General features: G+C 38.4%; 1 protein-coding gene across 2 annotated transcripts in view; it reads left to right on the top strand.

The window, feature by feature from the left end:
* FAT3 (FAT atypical cadherin 3) overlaps window positions 1-27018 on the top strand; it is a gene marked incomplete at its 3' end in the record, with an annotated part of 712901 nt that overhangs the window by 291419 nt on the left and 394464 nt on the right. The window lies entirely within an intron of this gene.

Here is a 27018-nt window from a genome sequence, read left to right as displayed (position 1 = left end):
GCACTAGACAGCTGCAACAATTTGTACACAATGAAATCTTCAGCAAATATTGACTGGCTGATTTGGCTCAAAACAACTGAAGATACTTGTCATTGTGATTTCCATTGTTTCTCCTAAAGTAGTTTAGAGGCACTTTATCTCCAGTTTGCCCATATGCAGGAAAGAAGCAGAAATCAAACCACTGATCAGTTTTGAAAGTCTTTTTCTCAGGCACCTACAACTTTTCAGAGCAAGGGAGTTTGCTGTTTGAGTCAATGGCTAACACACGCTCTCCTCTCTTTAGTCATCACTGGGAATAATCTCCTTGCAGCTAGTAAATGGAGTCCATATTGGAGAGGTCGTCCAACCAACTCCAGCGACTTCTGAGACATAACATCCACTGGAAGGTCCTGAGAGAGTAATAGAACTATGTACACAGTACACTATTTTTTTCAGACCCTTGACAGAGTAGTTTAATAGAGTTCTTTGTAGTGCGAGCCATGTGGGATGGGGAAGATTTTGGTCCTGAGCTCTTAGCTATTTAAATCCAAATCAGCTGGTTTAAATCAGAGTTGAAGAGCCATTTCCAAGTTTTAGCTATTAATTTTGCTAATCTGGAAAATCTTCCTTATAAGTGCATTTTCCCCGGTGCAGATCCATCCAAAAGATGAGCACTGACAATTTTCAGTGCAAAAAACTGGGGGGCTGTGGATTGATTAAACCTCTTGTGCAGGGTATTGGGTGAAGGCCTGGATTAGGATCTCTACCATCACATAACAACCCTGTCAGCTGCCCCACCTACTGAATGGACATTTAATAAAAGCCAATGAATTTTACAGCATATGTAACCTTTCACTTAAAGAATATTCCAGCTGAATTGAGATTTTGCTCACGATTCTATCCCCAGTGCCTGGCCCATAGCAGTCAGTAAGTGTTGTATGAATGTCATGTCATGGACCTTTGCCATCTGCTCCCCCTGCCTCCCCACTTCTAACCCTGGCACCCTCCTTTACAAGCACCAGACTTTCTACTGCCTCTTGGAAAACCTCTTCTCCTATAACTCCTCTCCTGCCTAGCGATCTTATTCATCCTGTGAGCCCAGATCACATGCTTTTCCTCTGTGGGACCTTCTATGACACCTTTCCAAGGCGGAGTTCACAGCATCCCCATCTGTGCCTCTCTTTCCCCTGCACACTCTTCCGTGGCCATATCTTTCACACCCCACGGCCATATGTCAAAGTTCCCCTGAGCTGTACCCCAAGTGCAGGACCTCTGCTCTAGTCACACTGGTGGTTCTGTCTCTAGGGCAGTGATGGGCACGTGGCAGACACTTGCCAATTACTTGTTGGATTGAAGGAAGGAAGGAAGGAATTCAGCACCTAGCCCAAAGGTATTAGTCTTGCAAACCACTTTAGGAAAAGAGGGAGGAGGTTATGTTTTACTTTCTGAGGATAGGGTTTGAAGAGACCCTTCCGTGCTGTTGGAGAGAGCCACAGGGAGCCTGAAGGCAACACTCCAGAGCTGGGAAGTGCTATCATATGCCCAGCATTCACAGTGGTAGGTGATAATCATAAGGTGATTTCACACACTTGCACTCCGTCCTCCACCCCTTCACTGTGATTGCTCAAACACTTAACATGCCACAGGATGGCCTCTGTTTAGCTTCCTCACTTGAGTAGAGCATGTTTTGCACTGAATCTGACTTTGGTGATGGAGTTCAGCTGCATTTGTCTAGAGTTTATCTGGAATTCTATAGCCCAGTTTGCATCTCTATTACCTGTTTCCTTAGGTCCCTGGGATTCGCCTTTCTTATGAACTTGATGTGTATCCAGTGACACACTTCATCTTACTTCTCCACTGTGGTGGGTTTGGTTTCCATCCCCTCTTAGTCTTTTCACTGCATCAGAGAAGGGACCACAGCTGTTTCTCTGCTGCCTGGCACTTAATTGAGGTCTGAGCCATTTTTGTTTGATAAGTGAATCTCTGTCGGGAGGTTTATTTTTAGTGAAAGGATTCAAATCAAAGTTAATGTCTGTGCATTTTAAATACCACCAGCAGGTGCCTAGTGCAGATCTTTGGGTTGGGAAAATATCATTTTAGCCTGGAAAATTCGATACAAACAGAAACTAAATTCGATGCGGCTCTGGCACAACATTTCTCGCTTAACTCCCCGGTGAGGTAGGTGCCATTCTCAGCTCGATTTTTATGAAGGAGGAAACCGAAGCCCTTGAGATGTTTAATTGTTGGCTGAAGGTCACACAGCTGGTTCATGACAGAGTCAGACCTTGACCCAGGTCTGTCTCCAAGACTTTCTGATATGACATCATCTGGTAATGATTAAGGTGACAGCTTAAATTGGTCAGATACCATCGATCAATAGGGCAAGAATACTGTATAAAGGAATGCAGTTTTGGGGCTTTTTTTAAGGTCTTGCTTAAAAGCAAAGGTGGACTAAAGGGCTTCTCAGAGTTTCCTCTTTCTCCACTGCTCTGCAATTCGATGCAACTTTGCATGACTTGTAATGTTTAGTGCAGGTGTACTTATATTATAAAGGCTATTTTGATGTCATTCATATAGTAAACATTTGTTGAAGACCTACTATCTTTTTGATACAGAAGTGACTGCTATATGTCCTATGACCTTGAATAGATATGTTAAAAGGGATAATTGCTGTATAGCATGTGAGTGCTTTATTAGCGGTACAGAGAATTTATTATGGAAATCTTGTGGATGGAGTGACTAATTCTGCTGGGGGGAGGCAGGAAAGGATTTGGGAAAGTCTCCACGTGGTGTGAGCTGATCTAATCATTTGAGATGATTTTCTGAGTGGTAGCTCGGGACCATGTATTTTATCACAATTTATAAAGGGCAACTGTCATCTACTATCCAAATGTTAACTATAATTGATAACCAAGTGAAATCTTGCTAAATCGTACCCAGCAGGGTATACCTTTAGTAATCAGGGATTTAACACCAATGGTTCTTGAATAAGAACTGTTCTGAGGGTACCTGATATGAGCACTTCCTAATTTTGCTGAGAATCCAGTTGTAATCTCCTGGCTTTGGAATGCTGCATGGAAGCAAAGGATTCGCAGAGTGAGTGAGCCTGGCTGACTTCCCAGCAGTCACATCTGAACTTGGCTTTGTTGTTCTCCATGGCACCTTGAGTCACCTTGTACATGAGCAAAGCTTTGATTGCTCTGTTGCAAATGACCGTCATTTGAAATATTATATCTTGAAAAACTTGGAAAACCAGTTATTAACTTGTGCTGGAAGGGAATGCACAAAAAATGTGACTTGTCAAAAAAGTGATAGCATAGAAGTTGAAGAACCTATAACAACATCTGAGACTTGGAGTATTAATACAGAATATCCATTCCCTTTACAAATGTCAGGGGTCTGATAGATGTAGAAATTTTTCATACTCAGATTGAGATTGTACTGAGGCCTATGCAATATGCTAGAAGAAGCTTAAATAATGTTGTAAAATTGAAAATGTTTTTAAGTCTCCTTGGGCTTTCACATTCCACACTGTATCCATAGACTGAGAAAGTGCATGCAATGTAGTAGATGCTCGATAAATATTTGTTGACTGGAATTAAAAAGGCTCAGCATTGGGACAATATTGATGCTGTAAACTGCTGGCCAACATGATTTGATTGTAAAAGGAATTTGAAGGAGGAAAAACAAGATGAAGTGTTTTCAAATAATGACATCTGATAACTCATGTTAAGTGTCTAATGTGCATTTTTCCTTTGTGTTTCTCTTTCTCTCCCAGAAAACAGCCTTCTTGCAAGATTCCCCCTTATCAGAACAAAGTAGTAAGAGGTAATTTTTTCAAGCCAAATGTGACAGAACACACATCAGCATTCAGGAATGAGGTTTTGGCAGTAGGTAATAGTGTAATCGGTTTTGCCAGAAGCAGAGTGTACAATCCTATTAGAGTTGGGGAAAAGGAAAAGTATCACCTTAATTTACCTCCAGGCAATAGAGCAATAACTTGGGGTACCTAGGGCTGCCTGTGTAAAGATACTTCAATCATATAGTAAAAACATTTTTAGTCTGTTGCCTGCTTTAGGTGCAGAAAGACTCCCCTAAGTTAATAAATGAAATTCATCCAGCACACAGTCTGGCAATGATGATATGCTATTCTTAATCTTTGTCAACATTAAATCTGTATAAGAAATTTAGCAGGCTACAATGAGATCAATTTCCCCCCTACATTCCCTATGTTCATTGTAGAAAAATTGGACTGTGGCCTTTGGATGGAGTTGATACTACACAAGAAAGAATTGCTCCAAAATTAAGGGATGTCAGAGTTTCATTTCACAGCCTTCAGATAGAAGCTGCTTTCTATTGTCCCGTACCTTTGGGACTGAACTCATTATAGTAACCATCAAACTAGAAAGTCTTCAGCTGGGGGTATTTCTCTGTTTGCTCTTTGGCTGTATGGAGAATGTGATCTTTAATTAGTTCAGGTTGTAAAATATTGCAGAGAATTTCCCAGGCACACTTTGCTTTGTCGTTTAGGTCAGCAAATGCAATTCTGTTTTAATTGTGGCTGAGCTATTGTCTTAGACTGGTATTCCTAGAGTGCCTTTTACGAATTAATGGTAATATACTACTGGGAAATCATGTTGCCTTGTGGAACCCGTTAATAGCAAGGCCCTAATAGGCTGTCTATTAATAGTAACACAAAGTCAAGGATCTAATGCCATTAAATGGTGGTATTCATGTGTGAAAGCCTTCTAGTAACTACTTTAAGATTTCACCAGTCAACTGTGTGTGTGTGTGTGTGTGTGTGTATGTAGGCATGTGCATGTACATGTTTTCTTCCTGTCTCTTTCTCTTTTCTTTGTCTTTCTGTCGGGCTCTTTTCTAATAAGAATTTCCATTTTCTGTCAACCCTATGATTGATTGGGTTCAGGGAAGCAACATGTGCCAGTCCTTGCCTTTGCACCCGTACTTCACATGTGTGGCGTTTTATTTCCTCTCCTGCCTCTTGGCTTATCATCAATTCTAGCAGTGGATTTTGACACATGAAAATTAATAATCATTCAGTGAAAATGAATATGGTGACCTTTGTGCCCACACGATGTAGTAAAAGGAGAGGGATGCAGTGCTCATGAACTCGTGGAGTTTACAGTTTCATGAGAGAAGCAAAAATGGATGCTTTTGTGGGTGTACATATATATTTCCATCTGCTCAAATAGTCTGTCAACTTATAACGGTTTAATGTAACTGCATGCTTTTTACATTTGTATGTGATATGCTCCTGAGAATAAGAGTTAATTTTATGAAAGACAGAATTAAGAATCGAAGTGATCTCTCTAGGCTGGAAAGCTAAGCCAAAAGCAAGGCAAGGAAATATTATAGGGATACAAATAAAACTTTCATTGAGGTTCAAAAGTGTGGTTGTAGAAATGCAGGGTGGAAAGATGTCCTGGCAGTTCATTTGAAAATTACTTTGATACTTTCGGTGACCAAAACCTGGAGATGAAGCAGAGTGTGAGGTAGTTTGTTTCCAAGGATCTTAACACAGTTTCCAAGGATAGGGATACACAGGTGTGGTTTTAAACAAACCAGTTCTCCAGTAACCTGGACAGGCCACACACATCAGGAGTATTGCATTAAGGGACGTTTTCAGATTGAATATCATCTAAAAGAAGATGAACAGCATGTGAAAAATGTGTAAGAGGCATCTCATAAGAGTGAAGTCCAAAGACAACTAAGAATGTTGACTCCAGAGAAGAAAAGACAGAGAGGAGAGAGTCATTCATCATATTAAATTATGTGAAGTAGAAGAGACTGAATATATACTCTGTACTGTTTCAATGGGTGGAAAGTGTAGGCAGGCAAATATGTGGGCCAGATATGAGAAACAGCTTTCTAACAGTCACAACTGCCTATTGATGGAGCAGAAGGGTTTGGGGAGTAGGAAGCTCATGAATATATCGGGCCTTCAAACCCAGACCAAAAGGATGCTACAAGTTGAGGCCTGCCACAGGTAGATGTTTGGATTTGATGATCGTGATGTAACTTACCCTGTTGAGGGTCTCAAGATGTGCCAGATGGACATGGGAGCAAAGCCTGATTCTCTCACTTACTAATAATATGGCCTGGAAAACATTATTGAAACTTTCAAACCTGTTTTCTCATCTATAAAATGGGTTTAATACAGTGCCTGTAAGCACTCAATAAAAGGTAGCTATCGCTCTAATCTTATATACCTATCTTCTTCTTTGCTTTAGTCTGGGAAGTGAGTTTAAGGTCAGCTGATGAAATGCTAATACAGTGCTCAGTTCACAGTTCCTTGGTATTTTTAGCCAGGGTTTAATTTACAGCTGAACATCAAGCAATTTGAATGAGAAAGGGTGGCAACGACAAAAAAAAGAGTGCCAGTCTACTTTGCTTAGTGACGTCCAGTGAACATGGAGAGTAATATTTGATTCTTACATTTTAGGTAACACCTGATCATAATACACATATTACCTTACATAACAATAGTAATACTTAAAAAATAATAATATACAAAACAATTAATTGCTAGCATTTAAAGAGTGTTTATTATATACCAGGCACTGTACTAGGCATTTTAAATAGTAAACAGTATTCCCTATCGTTATCTTAATAGGTGAATTAAGCACATTATATTATTTAAACCTCAAGTAACTTTATGAGGTGCCATCCCTATTTTATAGATAAGGAAACAGGCAGAGAAGTTGTTTCTTGCACAAGGGCACATCACCAATAAATCACAGAGATAAAATTAGGATTTTTCACCTGCATTTTCACCGTGCTTCCTGACTTCAGAATTGGAGTCATTTACAGTTGGTTTATCCGTGGTTTTCTACCTTATTTGGCTATCAGCCTCAGTAAAAAATACATTTAAATACACTTTGTATCACAACCCACTGTACTTACTCTTTCTCTCATTCTCACACATACAAGTATTACAAAACACTATTTATCCTTATCACACAGAACACACTCTGATTTTTCCATCCTATTATATTTCATTCAAAAAAATATACAGGTTGAACCTATTAAATTGATTTCATATCTTACTAAGTGATCATTACTAATTATAATTTAAAAAATAATGCACCCTTGTTCTTTCTCTTCCTGTAGGAATAAAAAGTTCTATACGTTGGATAAATTATAGGGCTCATATATGTAAACGGATTTGCTTCTTACTCTTTCGAGGTGGTCTCATGAAACAGTGTCGTTTCATAACGGCAGAGGTTACAGTAGGAGAAGCACATTATATGAATCATGTTGTCCAAATGAATTACTGCTGTCATCTGAATTAAAACAGATACATTGTTCCAAATCAGAGTCCTAAGTGACTTGAACATTTACATCAGAGATTGTGAATTATTATGTAATGGAAGCTAAATAGTTGTAGTTTTTCATTTTAGAACAGCCATAGCTGTCAGGTCCAGATCATACACAAAAGCTAGTTGTGCCATGAAAAATACAATGTAATAGCCAGAAGACCGCACAGATTCCATGAACGAGCCAGACTTCTTGGGAGGTCGGTGCTCAGACTCGGGCATGGAGGGAGCAGGTCTAACTTATTTTAGTGATTTTTTTCCACCCATCTCTTTTGGATGTTGCCCAGAGAATATGACTGTTTGTTTGATGGGCATTTGAAACCTTTCTGGTCTCTGCTCAGGGCTCGGATTTGATAGCAGAAACAGAAGTAAGGTATTCCAGAGGTCCGCTGGTTGTGAACAATTGTGACTTAGGAGTTTAATACTGGTTCTCTGCAAGAAATCATGCAAAGGACAGATCAGTTCTACCCACTAAAAATAAAACATTTTTATAGCTGATTTAAAAATCCTGTATCAGCCATGTCTTTGAAGCATTCCTTGAAATGGTTATGAATGAATATATTACACATTTGCCTCCTTTTCCTTGCTATAGTTTCTCTTTTCACAAGAACAGTTATCCTGTTACCCTGGACTTTACGATCTTCCCAACAAGATTTACCTGTTGGCACGTTCCCCAGCAGGACATTTCTGTGAATGGCTGCGGATCAGGAACGGGTTTCCTTTTCATCCATTTCACACTGGCTAAGTGATTATGTGTGTCAGGGACCAAGCACACAGAAGATGAATAGGACATTGGCCCCCTTTAAGACACTCATTGAGGTGTCAGACATACAAAGAAAACTGCAAAAGAGTGTATTCAGTACCATAGTAAAGGCAGCTGTAAATATAGTGGTAGAATAAGTGGCCAAGTCTGTTTTGGGGGTTAATGGCTTCACAAAGCAGGAAGTGCTGAATTTGTGTCTTAAAGGTGTAGGAGGGTGGTTCTTCCAGACAGAAGGGACAACATGAGCATTCTAGGGTGTCTGGAGTGTCCAGGTGGATGGGGCAGGGGGTGGCAGGAGATGAGACTGGAGAGAGGAGTGGAAAGGTCTTTGAGATGGCCATATGTGCCTACTAGAGATTGCCGAGGTCGACTTGCTCTCTCCTTTGAACCAACTCTGGATTCTGGGGTTCACCTGCTCATGTACAAACCAAGTTTTTCTGAGCAACGGCTCTCAGGTCCCTACTGGAGAGAATGGCTCTGGCTGACTCTCCCTCTGCAACTGTTCTTGAACTTGCTAAGACTTTCTGTTGGAGACTGAGCAGATGTTACACTTGACTCATGACTTTGGCTGTTTGTTTACATCTCTGGTCGCACCTTCTGGTTATGCACCAGATGCACGTTGGAGGAGCTGAAGCTGAAAGTTCCAGTGTGGTGCTGGTATGTGTCGCTGCCCTCTCTGGGACTGTCTCTGCAGTGGGGTGAGGTTACTGATCCACCTCTACTGCAGCTTTACATGGGTTATGTGAAGACCGTGACACCTGGTGAGAAGCTTAGACTTTCTCAGCTGGGCCTCCTGCTATTTTAATTAAACTTTGCTTTTAGAAGCTCTTCCTGTTTCCAGTCTGCTGGGGTTAACTAGGTGCTTTTCTTTTTTCTCGCTTTTTAACTCATTGCCATATGTTGGACACTGTTAATGGATTTATAATAATTCTTGGCTGGGCTCTTCCTGCACAGCCATCAAAGCTCCATTGGAAATAGAAACATCATTCACTCATTCAATAAATATTTAATGTTCAAGTATTTTGTGCACAAACTGTTAGGGGCTCTTTGAGATAGGTGCTGGGTCTGTGTTGAGTAAGACAGGCATGATCCTCTCTGCCCTGGGGGATATTACAATCTAGTGGGGAGATAGACACTAAGCCCATAATTAAGGTCACATGCAATGAAACCTGTTCCTCGGAAAGGCAAGGCAATACCTCTGTGCCTATAAAGCATCCCTAAGGCTTTGAGCACATAGCTGGTCAGAATGGACCCCAACACAAAAATTCCCTATGCAATGTACAATCCAGGATGATCTCCTGAAAATCCAAGGTTATTCTTGTGTTCTCTTTATTTTAGTTTTTCAAAATTTATTTTATTGAAGTATAGTTGATTTACAATATTGTGTTAATGTCTGTTTTACAGCATAGTGATTCAGTTCTACATATATTTGCATTCTTTTTCATATTGTTTTCCTTTATATTTTATCACAGGATATTGAATATGGTTCCCTGCACTATACAGTAGGACCTTGTTGTTTATCCATTCTATATATAATAGTTTGCATCTGCTAATCCCAAACTCCCACTCCAGCCTTCCCCCATCTCCCCCTTGGCAACCACAAGTCTGTTTTCTATGTCTGTGAGTCTGTTTCTGTTTCGTAGATAAGTTCACTTGTTTCATATTTTAGATTCCACATATAAGTGATATCATATGGTATTTGTCTTTCTCCCTGCATTCTCTTTAATGCCACATTTCTCATGTTGTTCTTTGCTGTTGCAACCTTCCATAGGTACCTGGGATTTCACCCCTGTTGGAATCTGAAGTGTAGATGCAGGAAAGGAGGAATGGTGGGTGTAGCAATGCCCATGAGAACCCAGAGGCCTCCTTTCTGAACACCTCCTCTCTTTTCTCTTTGATATTATTTTGTCCATATTGTCTGACAAGGAGCTATCCTAAGTTTAACTTAGAGCCACATTTGTTGAGTGACACCTCCCAAATACCAGTCTTATGCATTTTAATTTCTGTGGCTAAACTTTCATTTGGATATTGGAAATTTATCAGTAATTTCCATATGCTGTCTATACTAGCATCAGAACCCTTCGTGGGAGCCATTCACATACATGTTTTAATCGGTATGTTAATGGAATATAATATGATAAAATAATTTTCATATTATCTTGAATTTTCACAGTAATACAGTGATCACATTATTACTGCTTTGTTTTCAGAGTTTGTAATATAGTTGTTTCTTATCCCATGCATATTACTTGAGCCACATTATGGGCAGTATCTAAATTAATGTTCTTACAAAGGGGAGACAAATCAACATGATTTTTCATCTCCATGTTGAGAAAAGTGCAGAGTGATTTGTTCACAAATCTCAATAATTTGTCCTAAAAGTAACATTTACCTGTAGTGCTATTTACACAGCTTAGAATTGCTAAGCACTTTTAAATATAGAAATTTTGAAAAAGCTTTCCTATCTGCAGCATAAAATCAGCATGGTAACAACAAACTAGTCTTAATAGCAGCATTTTTTCCCTCTTCTTTTCACTTCTCACTCACGTCAACAGCTACATATTTACCAAAAATGCCTTGTGATGTGCACACTGCTTTTAAGAACTATAGCTAGATGAGGAGTGTGCATTTGTTTTCTCCTCCAAGGTTGATGAGATAGAATGAGTATTTATCTGTGTCCTGTCAATGCCTCTGGTACTGTCGACAGAGCAAGTGGGCACATTTCATCTCAGTTATGAATAGAAGATGAATCTGGGGTGGTGTGCACTTGTCAGAGGTTAGAACCATTTAATGGGATGAAATGCGAATGAAAATTGGAAAACAATCCAAGGAATCTATCGAAGATGAGAATGGGGGAGACTCAATTAGCGAAAACCAGACACTTACCTCCTTCTGGGCCCTGGTTTCTTTGGGCTATTGTAGGTGCTTATTTGGTTATAAATAGGAAAACAAAGAGTTTATTGTTTCCATTGTGAAGAAAGGTAAGGTGGTTTCAAGGATTTTATTCATGTGCTCTAATGGGCATGTATAGTCCCTATAACCTAATCAACCTAACTTAATTACTTAAGTATGGCATTGTCTGTGTGATTTCCACAACATTGATCAAAGGAAAAGACAATTTAGTGAGATTTAACCTGAAAGGATGAAAGAAGACAGAAGTTCTGTAGGGTACTTTTCTCCTAGGTAAGCTTTTATAAACGTATCCTAATAAACGTAGTTATTAAGTTTTTGGCCACATATAGGAAAAAGCAACCACAATACTAAACTTAGACCCTGATCCAGCTTTCTTTCTTTGCTCTGTGTTTCACTTCCATCACCTAGATTGTGTTTTTGCCAAGGGAATCAATTCAGCTATTTGGGTATCAAATATGCAGTTATCTGTGCAACCTCAGTAAAAATATTTTCTTGGTAAATATCCACTCAGCTGTGAAAGTCAGAGTGTATTCACTTGAGAAAAGAATAAGTGAGCTGTATGCTTTCATCATTTTATTAGGAAGTTACTGAAGGCTATTGCTCCCTATGGGGTGGTAGATAAGAGCTTTGTATCTGGGTGGATGCAGCTTGACTTATAGTTTCCATATTCTGATAATAGGAGAAATCAAAAAGAAGGAAAAAGTGTTCCCTTTAACTTGGAGAAAAAGTTTCGCAAAAGGGAAAATTTCCAGAAAGTTCAAGTGGAGAAGTCCCATTTTTAAGAGTGGACTTTGTACCATCCTGAATTGCTTGCAGGGTAAACACAGGATCTTTTGAGAATAAGCCTGTATGTGCACACACTCCAAAGCATTTACCCAGTCATTTTGGTTCAGGGGGTCTTTCTTCAAGTCTAACTTCTTGAAAGTGAAAAGCCTTTTCTAAGCAAAACTCAAATTCCCAGTCTCAGATTTTGTTTTAAATTGTATCTACATAAGATCATGGATGCTAACTAAATATATTGTGGTAAACATTTAACAATATATGTAAGTCAAACTGTTATGCTATACACCTTAAACTTATCCTGAGATGTACGTCAATTGTATCTCAATAAAAATGGGGGAAAAAAATTAAAAAATTCCCAGTCCAAATGAAGACTCTTATAGAGCTAGTCTGCTCAGAGGATCCAGGTGTCCTTTATGCTGAATGAAATTTGGTAGTAAATAAGTCTAAATATTGGATTAAAGTATGACTAATATGTAATATCTAATGTTACTCGAAGAGCTAAAGGTTGTGCTCTGACATTTCATTTAAAAAACCCCACAGCACTTTTCAAGGCTGAAGAATTTGGTTTTGTGGACAGATTTTAATTTAATTAAAGTTTTGCCTCACGTAAAGTCTTTCTTTTCAATAAAAATTTTAACACCATCTCTCTGTCAATGTTTTATCTCACCACAAAAACATGGCATTTTGTCGTTGAGTCCAATGGTTAAAATACAGTGAGGAATTGATTAAAGGTTTTTTATAAGGTCAGCTGTTACCTCTATACATGGTAAATTGCAGATTTTTTTTATTTTGGGTTTATTTTTAATTAATTAATTAAATTTTATTTTTGGCTGCGTTGGGTCTTTGTTGCTGCACGCGGGCTTTCTCTAGTTGCGGCAAGCAGGGGCTACTCTTCATTGTGGTGCCCAGGCTTCTTATTGTGGTGGCTTCTTTTGTTGCAGAGTACGGGCTCTAGGCACATGGGCTTCAGTAGTTATGGCACACGGCCTCAGTAGTTGTGGCTCACGGGCTCTAGAGCGCAGGCTCAGTAGTTATGGTGCAAAGGCTTAGTTGCTCCCCGGCATGTGGTATCTTCCCAGACCAGGGATCAAACCCATGTCCCCTGCATTGGCAGGCGGATTCCCAACCACTGTGCCACCAGGGAAGTCCCTATTTTGGGTTTTTGTTTCACCAACAATAATACAGATCCTATAAAGATTTAGTCAAAAATGTGAACAGAAACTGCTGGTAAGATTATAATTAGTGTAGCCTTTCTGGAAGACAGTTGATTCAAATACATTTTAAAATGTACAGGCCTTTTGACTCATCGTTTCTGCTTCTAGGAATTTATCCTAAGAAATAATTGAAAAAAGATATAGATGCAAGGTTATTCATCTAAGCATGAGTTATAATAGCGAAAAATAAAATACGACCTAATAAATGACTTAGCAAGAGGGCCTTCATTATATAAATGATAAACACTGTGTATTTCAACAAGTATTTATTGAGCATCTAGTGTGTACTAGCCACTCCTCTGGGGTATACAACAGAGATGCAACATAGAAAACTCTTGTGTGTAGGGAGCTTACATTTTATTATTAGTGGACTAGTGGGCAAGTGGGCATTACTACACAGGCATCAAAAACAAAACGTATAGAATTACAGTCATCAATATGGAAAGCTGTTCAGTAGACGATGGTATGTGAAGATCCACAATTACAGAGAAATATGCTGCTTTGGGGTGAAAATAATATAGGACAAAGGCAATACATCCAGGATATTAACAGTCATTATCTCTGGGTCATGAAATAATGAGTGTTTCAAAAACATATTCATTTTGCATATTTTCTTCTACAATGAAGTTTTATTTTTTTTTCAACACAGATTTACCTAAGTAACCAATTTGAATGCTCCAAAAGCTTCTGCTGGGCAAAAAAGTGCCTCTTTATTTTTCTTCTTCCCCTTTCTTTCTCCTGTTCTTCCTTCCTTCCTTTCATTCTTTCTCTCTTCTCTCTCTCTCTCTCTCTCTCTCTCTCTCTCTCTCTCACACACACACACACACACACACACACACACTCTCTCTCTCCTATCACTGAAACATAGGAATAGACAGAAACTTCAGCTTCCCTCAGAGAGCTAGCCCTTTGTTCCTCTCCATTACTATCAGAAAATATTTCTAGGTATCTAACCAAAATGCTTTGTGCTAAAGTTTATGCTCAGGTCTTCTAAAGAAACAGAATCCAGCTAATCACTGCCCTTTGTGAAATAACCTCCATGTTTCTAGAAACTTAAGAAAATTACTTCTTGACTTTATTGCGTATATTGAGATCATTTTCTCCATTGCTTTAAATTTCAATCTTCCATTCTATTCGGCTGTGAGGATCCAGACCATTTTGCTGGGTATGGGGGTATGCAAATTAGCACAGACCACAGAAAGAATCTGAGGCTGGGAATAATCTGGGTTACAGAAAAGAAGAAAAAAAATAAACAATAATGCAAGCTGGATGTGTTGCTCACAGCCTGGTCCTCTGTCCATTTCCTGTTTTTAGGCTGTTGGCACCTGGTGCCAGCTACACAGACCAGAATTACTGAAGAGAGAGCACAGGTGTACATTTTGAGTCCATTGAAAACAGGTCCCGAAAAGTTTGTCTTTAAGAAAAAATCAAATACCGAGTGTATGTTTACTGAGCACATGGAACTTCACGTGAAGCTTTTGAGCACGCAGCTAAGTTTTAGAATTTCTGGGTCCCAAACAGACAAGGAGAGCTGTCCATTTTCATTAACTCCAAATAAAAGCTTGAATTCAGCCTGCAGCCTTTCACCTTAATCTAATGTGCAGATCGCCAGCTTTGAGCCTTGTGAAATAACACAGAATGAAGGCGGCTTGCATTTCAGGACATAATTGTTCCCCACGACTGTGCTGTGGATGTTTTCTTCTCCTTCTGCAAAGATGAAAGATAGCTAAGCAGTAGGAGCTGGCATGAAGAGGAGGGAACAGAGTAGAACAAAATTGTCCGGTGAGAATCAGTGGATGAGAGGCCAGAGTGAGAGCACCTTGCTGGTTCTCTATCTGGAGGCCCAGGGCTTTAATTCTGGCTGCCTATGGTGTGTGCCTGTGGCAGTGCAGCATTTAAGTGCATGATAAAATCAACTGATGTCTTCATCAAGCTGCATCTTGGCTTTAAGCCTTGAAGATGTTACCATAACACCATCCTTATTCTTGGTAGTAAAGGGACAACTCAAAACTGGACATGGTTTTTAAGAAAAGTGTCTTATCACATAGGATACTTTACAGATGGAGAGTTGACTTTCAGAGCCACTTAACTATCAGTTCTGCATATACGCTAGAGAAGCCTAAAATCAATGACAAGCTCAGTCTATCCCATTTTATTTTGGCTAGTGATCACAGGCAAACAGGATAGCTAGATGACTCATTTTGTTTTTCCTAATGTAGCTTATGCATCAGAGTGCTTGTCTGTAAAAGAGCCAGACATCCCAACTTGCCTGCATTTACCAAATATTATGATGTTATCCTTCATTCATTTATTCAACATTTAGAGTGTTCCAAATTTCTAGCCACCATCCTAGAATAGAGAAAAACAAGATAGAATGGTCTCTACCCATAGGGAGCTTGTCGTAGATTGGGAAAGGGACAAAAATAAAGTGCTAAGATAAAGGCAGATGGGGGACACCCCAGACCCCTGGCTGGCTGGGTGAGGGGTGTTCTCTGAATCTGAAACCTCTTTGAAGAACAGAGAAGGAGGTTTGGTTTGGGGAGACGGGCTGAAGGAGCAGTACGTGCAGACTGGATGTTTAAGGAAGACTCGGTCTTCTAATTCTCCTGGTCTCAAACCATTCCAACAACTGAGGATCTTCTGAGAAGATATAAAAATGGATTCAGAATAATATCTTGCAGCAACTTTTAGAAATGGGGGAAAGTAATGAAACTATTGGATTTCCTATTACTAAAGAGCTGATACCAACCCACTGAGAGGAGCGCAGGAGCATGGAATTGCCTTCTTTTTCATGATAATGGACACATGTGGATAAATCAGCGGGCAACTCCAGTAATGAAAAGAGTGCATACTCTGATTCACAGCTCCAGATTCCAGGCCTGACTTTGCCACTTGATTAGCTGGGTGATTCACTTAAAATTCCCGATTTAAAAAGTGCCTTAGGGGCTTCCATGGTGGCGCAGTGGTTGAGAGTCCGCCTGCCAATGCAGGGGACACGGGTTCGAGCCCTGGTCTGGGAAGATCCCACATGCCGCGGAGCAACTGGGCCCGTGAGCCACAATTACTGAGCCTGCGCGTCTGGAGCCTGTGCTCCGCAACAAGAGAGGCCGCGATAGTGAGAGGCCCGCACATGGCGATGAAGAGTGACCCCCGCTTGCCACAACTAGAGAAAGCCCTCGCACAGAAACGAAGACCCAACACAGCCATAAATAAAAAAAATAAAAAAAAGTGCCTTAAATTATATATTTAAATATACTATGTGTCAAATATGTGATATATAAAGTATATAAAAGCGTATGCATATATAATATGTGTATGCTAAAATGTATTTGAAGCATTTTAAACATCTAAGTTAAGATTTTCTCCACCCGCAGTTGCTCTATGCATTTTGGTTCAGCCCATTTTAGCTGATTTCAGTTGATTTCAGTATATTTCAGAGTGGTAACAGTTATAGGTATGACCATGGGTGTGCGTGGACTGACCCTGGGTTGGGCCTATGAGGATAAAATCCCCATTCTTCCCTTAATTATCACCACACTCTGCTAAGAACAGTGATCCTTCCTAAGGCAATAAGAGCTTTATACAAGTCTGGGGATGAATAGGAAAAGAAAGAAAAATAGTATCTGTGTGATCCTCCTAAATAAAGGCAAGCAAGGGTTGGCTAAAGAGGGTTATGGAGCCCATGAAAGAATTCATATTCTCTCAGAAATAAATGTAGTTAAGTGTTTGATTCTTGAAGAAATAAGCAATTTAAAAAATACATGTAGATGTTAACATTGGTGGAAGCTGGGTGAAGGTTGCCCAGGGACTCCTGTCCATTTCTTTGCACCTTCCTGTTAGTCTATAATTATTTCAAAATAAAAAGTCAACACAAATTTTAAATGCACTGAGAATTGGGAGTTAATATTTTGACTGATTGAGAATAAGAATTAAATATATATGCACAAGTAAACGTCTATTAGAGGTATCTACAAAGAATATGCAACCAGGGTGTTTTTAAAATTTTGTCGTCTTTTTTTTTTAACTGCCTCAGAATCTATAGTACTTATCCTGGCAGAGGGATTTTCATCATGTTATGGGCCCATAGCCTCCATCCAAAGCACTCCCTGAACCATTTGTTGACAGGTCATTTTAGAGCTGTTGTGGGTATTTGGTTGTCATTCTTTGGGGGCAAGATGTCATTTGAGACTTTGGGTGCCACATACGGGGATATGGCTGGAAAAAAGGTAAATTGAATAACCCAGTGTGTGATGGTCATCTGATTTGAGCAGCTCCATACATTTTTTTCCTTTTATCTCCAATATGTAGGGTTTATTCTATGAGAACAAGGTGCATATAGTTTTTCTAATATTTGTGAATAAGAAAGAACAATTACAGCTAACATGTGCTTCATGCTGGGATCAACTAATTCCATTTCAAGCTGTGCACAGTTCTAATAAATAAATAAATAAATACTGTTTGTGTATCTGCTTATACAATTAAATATTAGGTTTCTCAAATAATTCTAGTCTGCTACTAGAATTATACAGCAAGTAAAGAAGAAACAGGAAAAGAAAAATTTTATAAACATAAGCTTATCTCAAAAATAAAAAATCCCAACTTTATTTCTAAAGATTCTTTTTTATTTTCATGAATATCAGCATAAATTTGGCATCTCAACTGAATCCACATTGAGCATTTCTGTGATAGGTGAAAAGGCAAAGAGGGTAAGGATGTATCTCCATCTGGGATATTCCACCTGAGTTCTTTCTACTGAGCGGCGCTCCCTGAAATTTGCTAGAAGCTCACTGTGGATGGTTTATTTTTTAAGTAAGATTTATTAATTGCTCATTCTTGGTTCAGAGCAGAGACAAGGAAGAAGAGAATAGAAGCCTATGTGGTACATGAGGAAGAAATTCTTAGACTAGAGAAGAAAAACCATGGAGAGGGTCATTTTTTGATATTTGAAGAGCTATCACAGGTGAATGGTGGTTTGCAGACTTGTTCTATTTTATTCTAGGATGTGAGTTAGGAAAACATTTAAATTAGAGAGACTGAAGTTTTGCCTCAGTGTGAAGAACTCTGCATTAGCTGAAACTCCCTAGTAAATGATGCGGACCCTGTCATCAAACTCAGCAGAGGCTGGGTGATGGGTCAGGAATCATGTGGGAGCATATACCTACTGATTGTTAGGGGTTTGGTTATACCTATTGATCTTCGAAGTCCCTTCCAGATCTGATTTAGTGAGGCTGACTTATCTCATCAGTGATGTAAACTAACCTACTGCTGATTCAGTGTGAGGATTTAAATTCATACATGAATATTTTTTGAGTGTCTGCTACATGCCAGGCACTGTTGTATGCAGTGAGACCACAGTGATTAAGCAGCCAGATACTCTCCTTGTAGAATGTACTTTCTCTAACAGGCAGATGGAAGGAGACTCTTTTCTGGGGATAAACACTCCAGGACTGTGTTAGGTAACGGACTACGAATATGTCACAAACATTTATGTTCTGCATATTTTGATAAATCAAAAAAGACTCTCTTTGCAGAGAATCAGTACTGCTGTGATTGTGTTTTTATATTCTACAAAGAAATACTAAGAAGTACCTTTTTATGATTTATGATTTCTACAGTCAATTTGGAGAAGTCAAATAGGAAAGTATCATATTAATTCAACATTGTTTGCCCAATTAATGACACTTCTCTAACAGAGGGGAAAAAAGAATTTCTATGTGAGTCTGATGTCTATATAGATTAAAAAGACAATAATGAGATATGGGGATATATGTATATGTATAGCTGATTCACTTTGTTATAAAGCAGAAACTAACACACCATTGTAAGATGTTAAAAAAAAAGAAAATAATGTTGTTTTGGTGAACAACCGGCCTCAAGTTTGACAGACCAGTGTTTGAGAATGGGGTCTTCTGTTTACTGGCTGAGTGATCATTCATAAGTTACTTTACTTAAATCTCTTTCCTTACCTGTAATATGGCAATAAAAATAGTAACTACCTCATGAGTACTTGGCACTAAGAAATATTTGCTGAATGAATGATAGGTTTAGAAAATTTAATGATGAATGCATTTATTGCACCTATCATAATCCCAGCACACAATGATTAAATAGTCATGAATGTGTAGGTGATGATAGTGGTTGTAAAACTGTCCCTATTTGGAGATAATATGATCATCTATGTAGAAAACCCTATGGAATTTGTAAAAACCCTGTAGTAACTAAAAAGTGAGTATAACAAGGTTGCAACATACAAGATCAATATACAAAAATCGGTTGTATTTTTTATTTATCTATTTTTTTGCGGTATGCGGGCCTCTCACTGTTGTGGCCTCTCCTGTTGTGGAGCACAGGCTCCAGACGCACAGGCTCAGTGGCCATGGCTCATGGGCCCAGCTGCTCCACGGCATGTGGGATCTTCCCAGACCGGGGCATGAACCCATATCCCCTGCATCGGCAGGCGGACTCTCAACCACTGCACCACCAGGGAAGCCCCAAATCAGTTGTATTTTATATACTAACAACAAACAATTAAGATTGAAATTAAAATAATAATGCCATTTCTAATAATATCAAAATATGAAATGCTTAGGGATAAATTTGACAAAAGATGTGCTAGATCTGTGTTCTGAAACTATACAGCATTGCTTAGAGAAATAAAAGAAAACATAAATTAATAGAGAGATATACCATTTTCATGGATCAGTAGACTCAAAGTTGTTAAGATGTCAGTTCTTTCCAAAATGATTTATAGAGTCATTATAATCCCAGTAAAAATCCAAATAGGTTTTTCTAAATTTCATATGGATTCTAAAGCTGATTCTATACTTCATATGGAAACACAAAGGATTTGGAATAACCCAAACAACTTTGAAAAAGAAGAGCAAAATTGCAAGACTTACACTTCCTGACTTCAAGACTAATTATGAAGCGTTATTAAGAAAGTGTGATATTGATATAAAGATAGACAAATAGATCAATGAAACAGAATGGGGAGTCCAAATGTAGACCTATACATATATGGTCAATTGACTTTCAACAAAGATGCAAAGGCAATTCAGTGGAGAAATGATAGTTTTTTTCAACAAATGGGGCTGGCACAATGAACAACTACATATGAAAAAATGAGCTTAGGTCCATAGCTTGTACCATATACAAACATTAACTCAAAATTCATCATAGGTATAAATGTAAAACCTAAGACTTTAAACTTCTGGAAGAAAACAGGAGAAAAATCTTTGTGACCTTGGATAGGGAAAGATTTCTTAGATACTTAGATAATATCTAAAAACTGAAAGCAACCTAAATGTCCAACAAGTCAATGGTTAAAAAAAATTTTGCTATACGTGTGCAATGGAATACTACTCAGAAATTAGAAGGTCTGTTGTATTTTTAAATGTACAACAACATGGATGAATCAGAAATAATTATCCTGGATGAAAGAAGCCAGACAAAAAGAGCACATACTGTACCATTCCGTTTCTGTAAAATTCTAGAAAATGCTAATTAGTCTGTAGTGACAAAGCTAATCTGGTTGTCTGTGGGTAGGGAAAATTTGAGAGCATTTTAATTAGACTAAAAACGGGAAGGTGAATACTTTCAGAGGTCATGGTCACATTTTTTATCTTGGTGGTGATGTTTTCATGGGTGTCAAAACTTACAAATTGTTTATTTTTAAACTCTTTTAGAGAAATTGTAGAGGATTTTTTAAAATTTATTTAATTTATTTATTTTGGCTGCACCGGGTCTTAGTTGTGGCATGCCATATCTTCAGTGTGGCACATGGGATCTTTCAGTTGCAGCATGCTAACTCTTTCTTGTGGCATGCATGCAGGTCTAGTTCCCTGACCAGGGGCTGAACCTGGCCCCCTGCATTGGGAGCATGGAGTCTTAACCACTGGACCACCAGGGAAGTCACACCGATTGTTTACTTTAAATGTGTATAGTTTATTGTATGTCAGTTATGCCTTAATTGAAAAAAAAGTAATAAAGAACGTATGGTAGTTGTTACAAAGCTATGGGCTTATGACATGATTTTGGCAGTCTTTGGGCAACCTCAGAAGTGAGTTTTTGCTTGATAGAAAAGCTCATGTGGATTTACATTTTTAATTGTGACCACGTGGATCATAATTAGCTGTGAAGAACTGAAGAAAGTGAGAAAATGCTATCACTGGGCATTGGTTGTTTAATATAGTTAATATGGAGCCTTGGATGAATCTTATAATAATTGTCAACACATTTCATAGTCCTTCTTTTCATTTTGTCCTCAAATTTTTGGATCATGAGAGCAAAGCCTGAACACTTATGTTCCAAGATACTCATTTGCACTTCTACTTAATGAGTAAATATAGCCATAGACATATTTTATCTTAATGAGAGAGAATTTTAATTTCTAGAGGACATATCTGATGTTGCATTAAAAAATAGAGTAAAATTCCACCCATATATTTTAATTTGCATTAGTGGATGCCTTTCATCTAAGGACTTCTCAAAATCATTTAATGTCCAAAGCCTGTAAGGTTCAAAGACTGTCCCAGTTTGACAGGTCCAAGAAAAGGGATTTAAGTGACTTCCAGGGATCCCAGAGCAATTCTGTGAATACAAATCTGTGTGTGTGTGTGTGTGTGTGTGCCCATGTGCACAAGTGCTTGTGTGCATGGTAGGTGGTCAGGAAAGGTACAGACAAAGCTGACCTAACTTCTGTGATTTTCTTCCTTAAGTTCTCTTTTTAATGGACTGACTTTGCTGTTCTCCAAACAGGCCAGATATTTTCATGAAAAGGTATCATGGGCAAGTCACAAAGATCAAGCAATAATACGCCGCATGACCAGAGGAGAAAAAAATACCTAACAAGACTGTCCATCGCAAACTTCTCTCCTCTCAAGATTATTCCTTGCTTTGGGGGGTGGATACTATTTACAAGGCTTTGGGTATTGCTTTTTTTTTCTTTTTTTTTTAATTATTCCCCACCTTTATTTATTTTTATTTATTTAATTTTTCAACTTTATTAGAGTATAATTGCTTCACAATGGTGTGTTAGTTTCTGCTTTATAACGAAGTGAATCACTTATACATATACATCTGTTCCCATATCCCTTCCCTCTTGCGTCTCCCTCCCTCCCACCCTCCCTATCCCACCCCTCTAGGGAGTCACAAAGCACCGAGCTGATCTCCCTGTGCTATGCGGCTGCTTCCCACTAGCTATCTACTGTACATTTGGTAGTGTATATATGTCCATGCCTCTCTTTCGCTTTGTCACAGGTTACCCTTCCCCCTCCCCATATCCTCAAGTCCATTCTCAAGTAGGTCTGTGCCTTTATTCCTGTTTTACCCCTAGGTTCTTCATGACATTTTTTTTTTCTTAAATTCCATATATATGTGTTAGCATACGGTATTTGTCTTTCTCTTTCTGAATTACTTCACTCTGTATGACAGACTCTAGGTCTATCCACCTCATTACAAATAGCTCAATTTCGTTTCTTTTTATGGCTGAGTAATATTCCATTGTATATATGTGCCACATCTTCTTTATCCATTCATCTGATGATGGACACTTAGGTTGTTTCCATCTCCTGGCTATTGTAAATAGAGCTGCAATGAACATTTTGGTACATGGCTCTTTTGGAATTATGGTTTTCTCAGGGTATATGCCCAGTAGTGGGATTTCTGGGTCATATGGTAGTTCTATTTGTAGTTTTTTAAGGAACCTCCATACTGTTCTCCATAGTAGCTGTACCAATTCACATTCCCACCAGCAGTGCAACAGGGTTCCCTTTTCTCCACACCCTCTCCAGCATTTATTGTTTCTAGATTTTTTGATAATGGCCATTCTGACCGGTGTGAGATGATATCTCACTGTAGTTCTGATTTGCATTTCTCTAATGATTAATGATGTTGAGCACTCTTTCATGTGTTTGTTGGCAGTCTGTATATCTTCTTTGGAGAAATGTCTCTTTAGGTCTTCTGCCCATTTTTGGATTGGGTTGTTTGTTTTTTTGTTATTTAGCTGCATGAGCTGCTTATAAGTTTTGGAGATTAATCCTTTGTCAATTGTTTCATTTGCAAATATTTTCTCCCATTCTGAGGGTTGTCTTTTGGTCTTGTTTACGGTTTCCTTTGCTGTACAAAAGCTTTTAAGTTTCATTAGGTCCCATTTGTTTATTTTTGTTTTTATTTCCATTTCTCTAGGAGGTGGGTGAAAAAGGATCTTGCTGTGATTTATGTCATAGAGTGTTCTGCCTATGTTTTCCTCTAAGAGTTTGATAGTGTCTGGACTTACATCTAGGTCTTTGATAATTTTTTTTTTTTTTTTTTGCGGTACACGGGCCTCTCACTGTTGTGGCCTCTCCCGTTGCGGAGCACAGGCTCCAGATGTGCAGGCTCAGCGGCCATGGCTCACAAGCCCAGCCGCTCTGCGGCATGTGGGATCTTCCCGGACCGGGGCACGAACCCGTGTCCTCTGCATCGGCAGGCGGACTCTGAACCACTGTGCCACCAGGGAAGCCCCTTTGATCCATTTTGAGCTTATTTTTGTGTATGGTGTTAGGGAGTGATCTAATCTCATACTTTTACATCTACCCGTCCAGTTTTCCCAGCACCACTTATTAAAGAGGCTGTCCTTTCTCCACTGTACATTCCTGCCTCCTTTATCAAAGATAAGGTGAACATATGTGTGTGAGTTTATCTCTGGGCTTTCTATCCTGTTCCATTGATCTATCTTTCAGTTTTTGTGCCAGTACCATACTATCTGGATTAGTGTAGCTTTGTAGTACAGTCTGAAGTCAGGGAGCCTGATTCCTCCAGCTCCATTTTTCGTTTTCAAGATTGCTTTAGCTACTCAGGGTCTTTTGTGTTTCCATACAAATTGTGGATTTTTTGTTCTAGTTCTGTGAAAAATGCCAATGGTAGTTTAATAGGGATTGCTTTGAATCTGTAGATTGCTTTGGGTACTAGAGTCATTTTCACAATGTTGATTCTTCCAATCCAAGAACATGGTATATCTCTCCATCTATTTGTATCATCTTTAATTTCTTTCATCAGTGACTTATAATTTTCTGCATATAGGTCTTTTGTCTCCTTAGGTAGGTTTAATCCTAGGTATTTTATTCTTTTTGTTGCAATGGTAAATGGGATTGTTTTCTTGATTTCACTTTCAGATTTTTCATCATTAGTGTATAGGAATGCCAGAGATTTCTGTGCATTAATTTTGTATCCTGCTACTTTACCAAATTCATTGATTAGCTCTAGTAGTTTTCTGGTAGCATCTTTAGGATTCTCTATGTATAGTATCATGTCATCTGCAAACAGTGACAGCTTTACTTCTTCTTTTCCTATTTGGATTCCTTTTATTTCCTTTTCTTCTCTGATTGCTGTGGCTAAATCTTTCAAAACTATGTTGAATAAGAGTGGTGGGAGTGGGCAACCTTGTCTTGTTCCTGACCTTAGTGGAAATGGTTTCAGTTTTTCACAATTGAGGATGATGATGGCTGTGTGTTTGTCATATATGGCCTTTATTATATTGAGGAACGTTCCCTCTATGCCTATATTCTGCAGGGTTTTTATCATAAACTGGTGTTGAATTTTGTCGAAAGCTTTCTCTGCATCTATTGAGATGATCATATGGTTTTTCTCCTTCAATTTGTTAATATGGTTTATCACATTGATTGATTTGCGTATATTGAAGAATCCTTGCATTCCTGGAATAAACCCCACTTGATCATGGTGTATGATCCTTTTAATGTGCTGTTGGATTCTGTTTGCTAGTATTTTGTTGAGGATTTTTGCATCTATGTTCATCAGTGATATTGGCCTGTAGTTTTCTTTCTTTGTGACATCCTTGTTTGGTTTTGGTATCAGGGTGATAGTGACCTCGTAGAAGGAGTTTGGGAGTGTTCCTCCTTCTGCTATATTTTGGAAGAGTTTGAGAAGGATAGGTGTTAGCTCTTCTCTAAATGTTTGATAGAATTTGCCTGTGAAGCCATGTAGTCCTGGGCTTTTGTTTGTTGGAAGATATTTAATCACAGTTTCAGTTTCAGTACTTGTGATTGGTCTGTTCATATTTTCTATTTCTTCCTGATTCAGTCTTGGCAGGTTGTGCATTTCTAAGAATTTGTCCATTTCTTCCAGCTTATCCATTTTATTGGCATAGAGTTTCTTGCAGTAATCTCTCATGATCTTTTGTATTTCTGCATGTCAGTTGTTACTGCTCCTTTTTCATTTCTAATTCTACTGATTTGAGTCTTCTCCCTTTTTTTCTTGATGAGTCTGGCTAATGGTTTATCAATTTTGTTTGTCTTCTCAAAGAACCAGCTTTTAGTTTTATTGATCTTTGCTATTGTTTCCTTCATTTCTTTTTCATTTATTTCTGATCTGATTTTTATGATTTCTTTCTTTCTGCTAACATTAGGGTTTTTTTGTTCTTCTTTCTCTAATTGCTTTAGGTGCAAGGTTAGGTTGTTTATTCAAGATGTTTCCTGTTTCTTAAGGTGGGATTGTATTGCTATGAACTTCCCTCTTAGAACTGCTTTTGCTGCATCCCATTGATCTTGGGTTGTCATGTCTCCATTGTCATTCGTTTCTAGGTATTTTTTTATTTCCTCTTTTATTTCTTCAGTGATCACTTCGTTATTAAGTAGTGTATTGTTTAGCCTCCATGTGTTTTTATTTTTTACAGATCTTTTCCTGTAATTGGTATCTAGTCTTATAGCGTTGTGGTCAGAAAAGATACTTGATACAATTTCAATTTTCTTAAATTTACCAAGGCTTGATTTGTGACCCAAGATGTGATCTATCCTGGAGAATGTTCCATGAGCACTTGAGAAAAATGTGTATTCTGTTGTTTTCAGATGGAATGTCCTATAAATATCAATTAAGTCCATCTTGTTTAATGTATCATTTAAAGCTTGTGTTTCCTTATTTATTTTCATTTTGGATGATCTGTCCATTGGTGAAAGTGGGGTGTTAAAGTCCCCTACTATGATTGTGTTACTGTCAATTTCCCCTTTTATGGCTGTTAGTATTTGCCTTTTGTATTGAGGTGCTCCTATGTTGGGTGCATAAATATTTAAAATTGTTATATCTTCTTCTTGGATCGATCCCTTGATCATTATGTAGTGTCCTTCTTTGTCTCTTCTAGTAGTCCTTATTTTAAAGTCTATTTTGTCTGATATGAGAATTGCTACTCCAGCTTTCTTTTGGTTTCCATTTGCATGGAATATCTTTTTCCATCCCCTTACTTTCCGTCTGTATGTGTCTCTAGGTCTGAAGTGGGTCTCTTGTAGATAGCATATATATGGATCTTGTTTTTGTATGCATTCAGCCAATTTGTGTCTTTTGGTGGGAGCATTTAGTGCATTTACATTTAAGGTAATTATCGATATGTATGTTCCTATTCCCATTTTCTTAATTGTTTTGGGTTCGTTATTGTAGGTCTTTTCCTTCTGTTGTGTTTCTTGCCTAGAAAAGTTCCTTTAGCATTTGTTGTAAAGCTGGTTTGGTGGTGCTGAACTCTCTCAGCTTTTGTTTGCCTATAAAGCTTTTAATTTCTCCATGAAATCTGAATGAGATGCTTGCTGGGTTGATAATCTTGGTTGCAGGTTTTTCTCCTTCATCACTTTAAATATGTCCTGTCAGTCCCTTCTGGCTTGCAGAGTTTCTGCTGAAAGATCAGCTGTTAACCTTATGGGGATTCCTTTGTGTGTTATTTGTTGTTTTTCCCTTGCTGCTTTTAATATGTTTTCTTTGTATTTAATTTTTGACAGTTTGATTAATATGTGTCTTGGCATATTTTTCCTTGGATTTATTCTGTATGGGACTCTCTTGCCTCCTGCACTTGATTAACTATTTCCTTTCCCATATTAGGGAAGTTTTCAACTATAATCTCTTTAAATATTTTCTCAGTCCCTTTTTCTCTTCTTCTTCTGGAACCCCTATAATTCGAATGTTGGTGCGTTTAATGTTGTCCCAAAGGTCTCTGAGACTGTCCTCTGTTCTTTTCATTCTTTTTTCTTTATTCTGCTCTGCAGTAGTTATT

The sequence above is a fragment of the Mesoplodon mirus genome (genome assembly GCF_964341445.2).
Source record: "Mesoplodon mirus genome assembly, chromosome: 7".
NCBI lineage: Eukaryota > Metazoa > Chordata > Mammalia > Artiodactyla > Ziphiidae > Mesoplodon > Mesoplodon mirus.
Note: the sequence above shows the minus strand (reverse complement) of the source record. Positions and strands in the feature narration are given on the sequence as shown.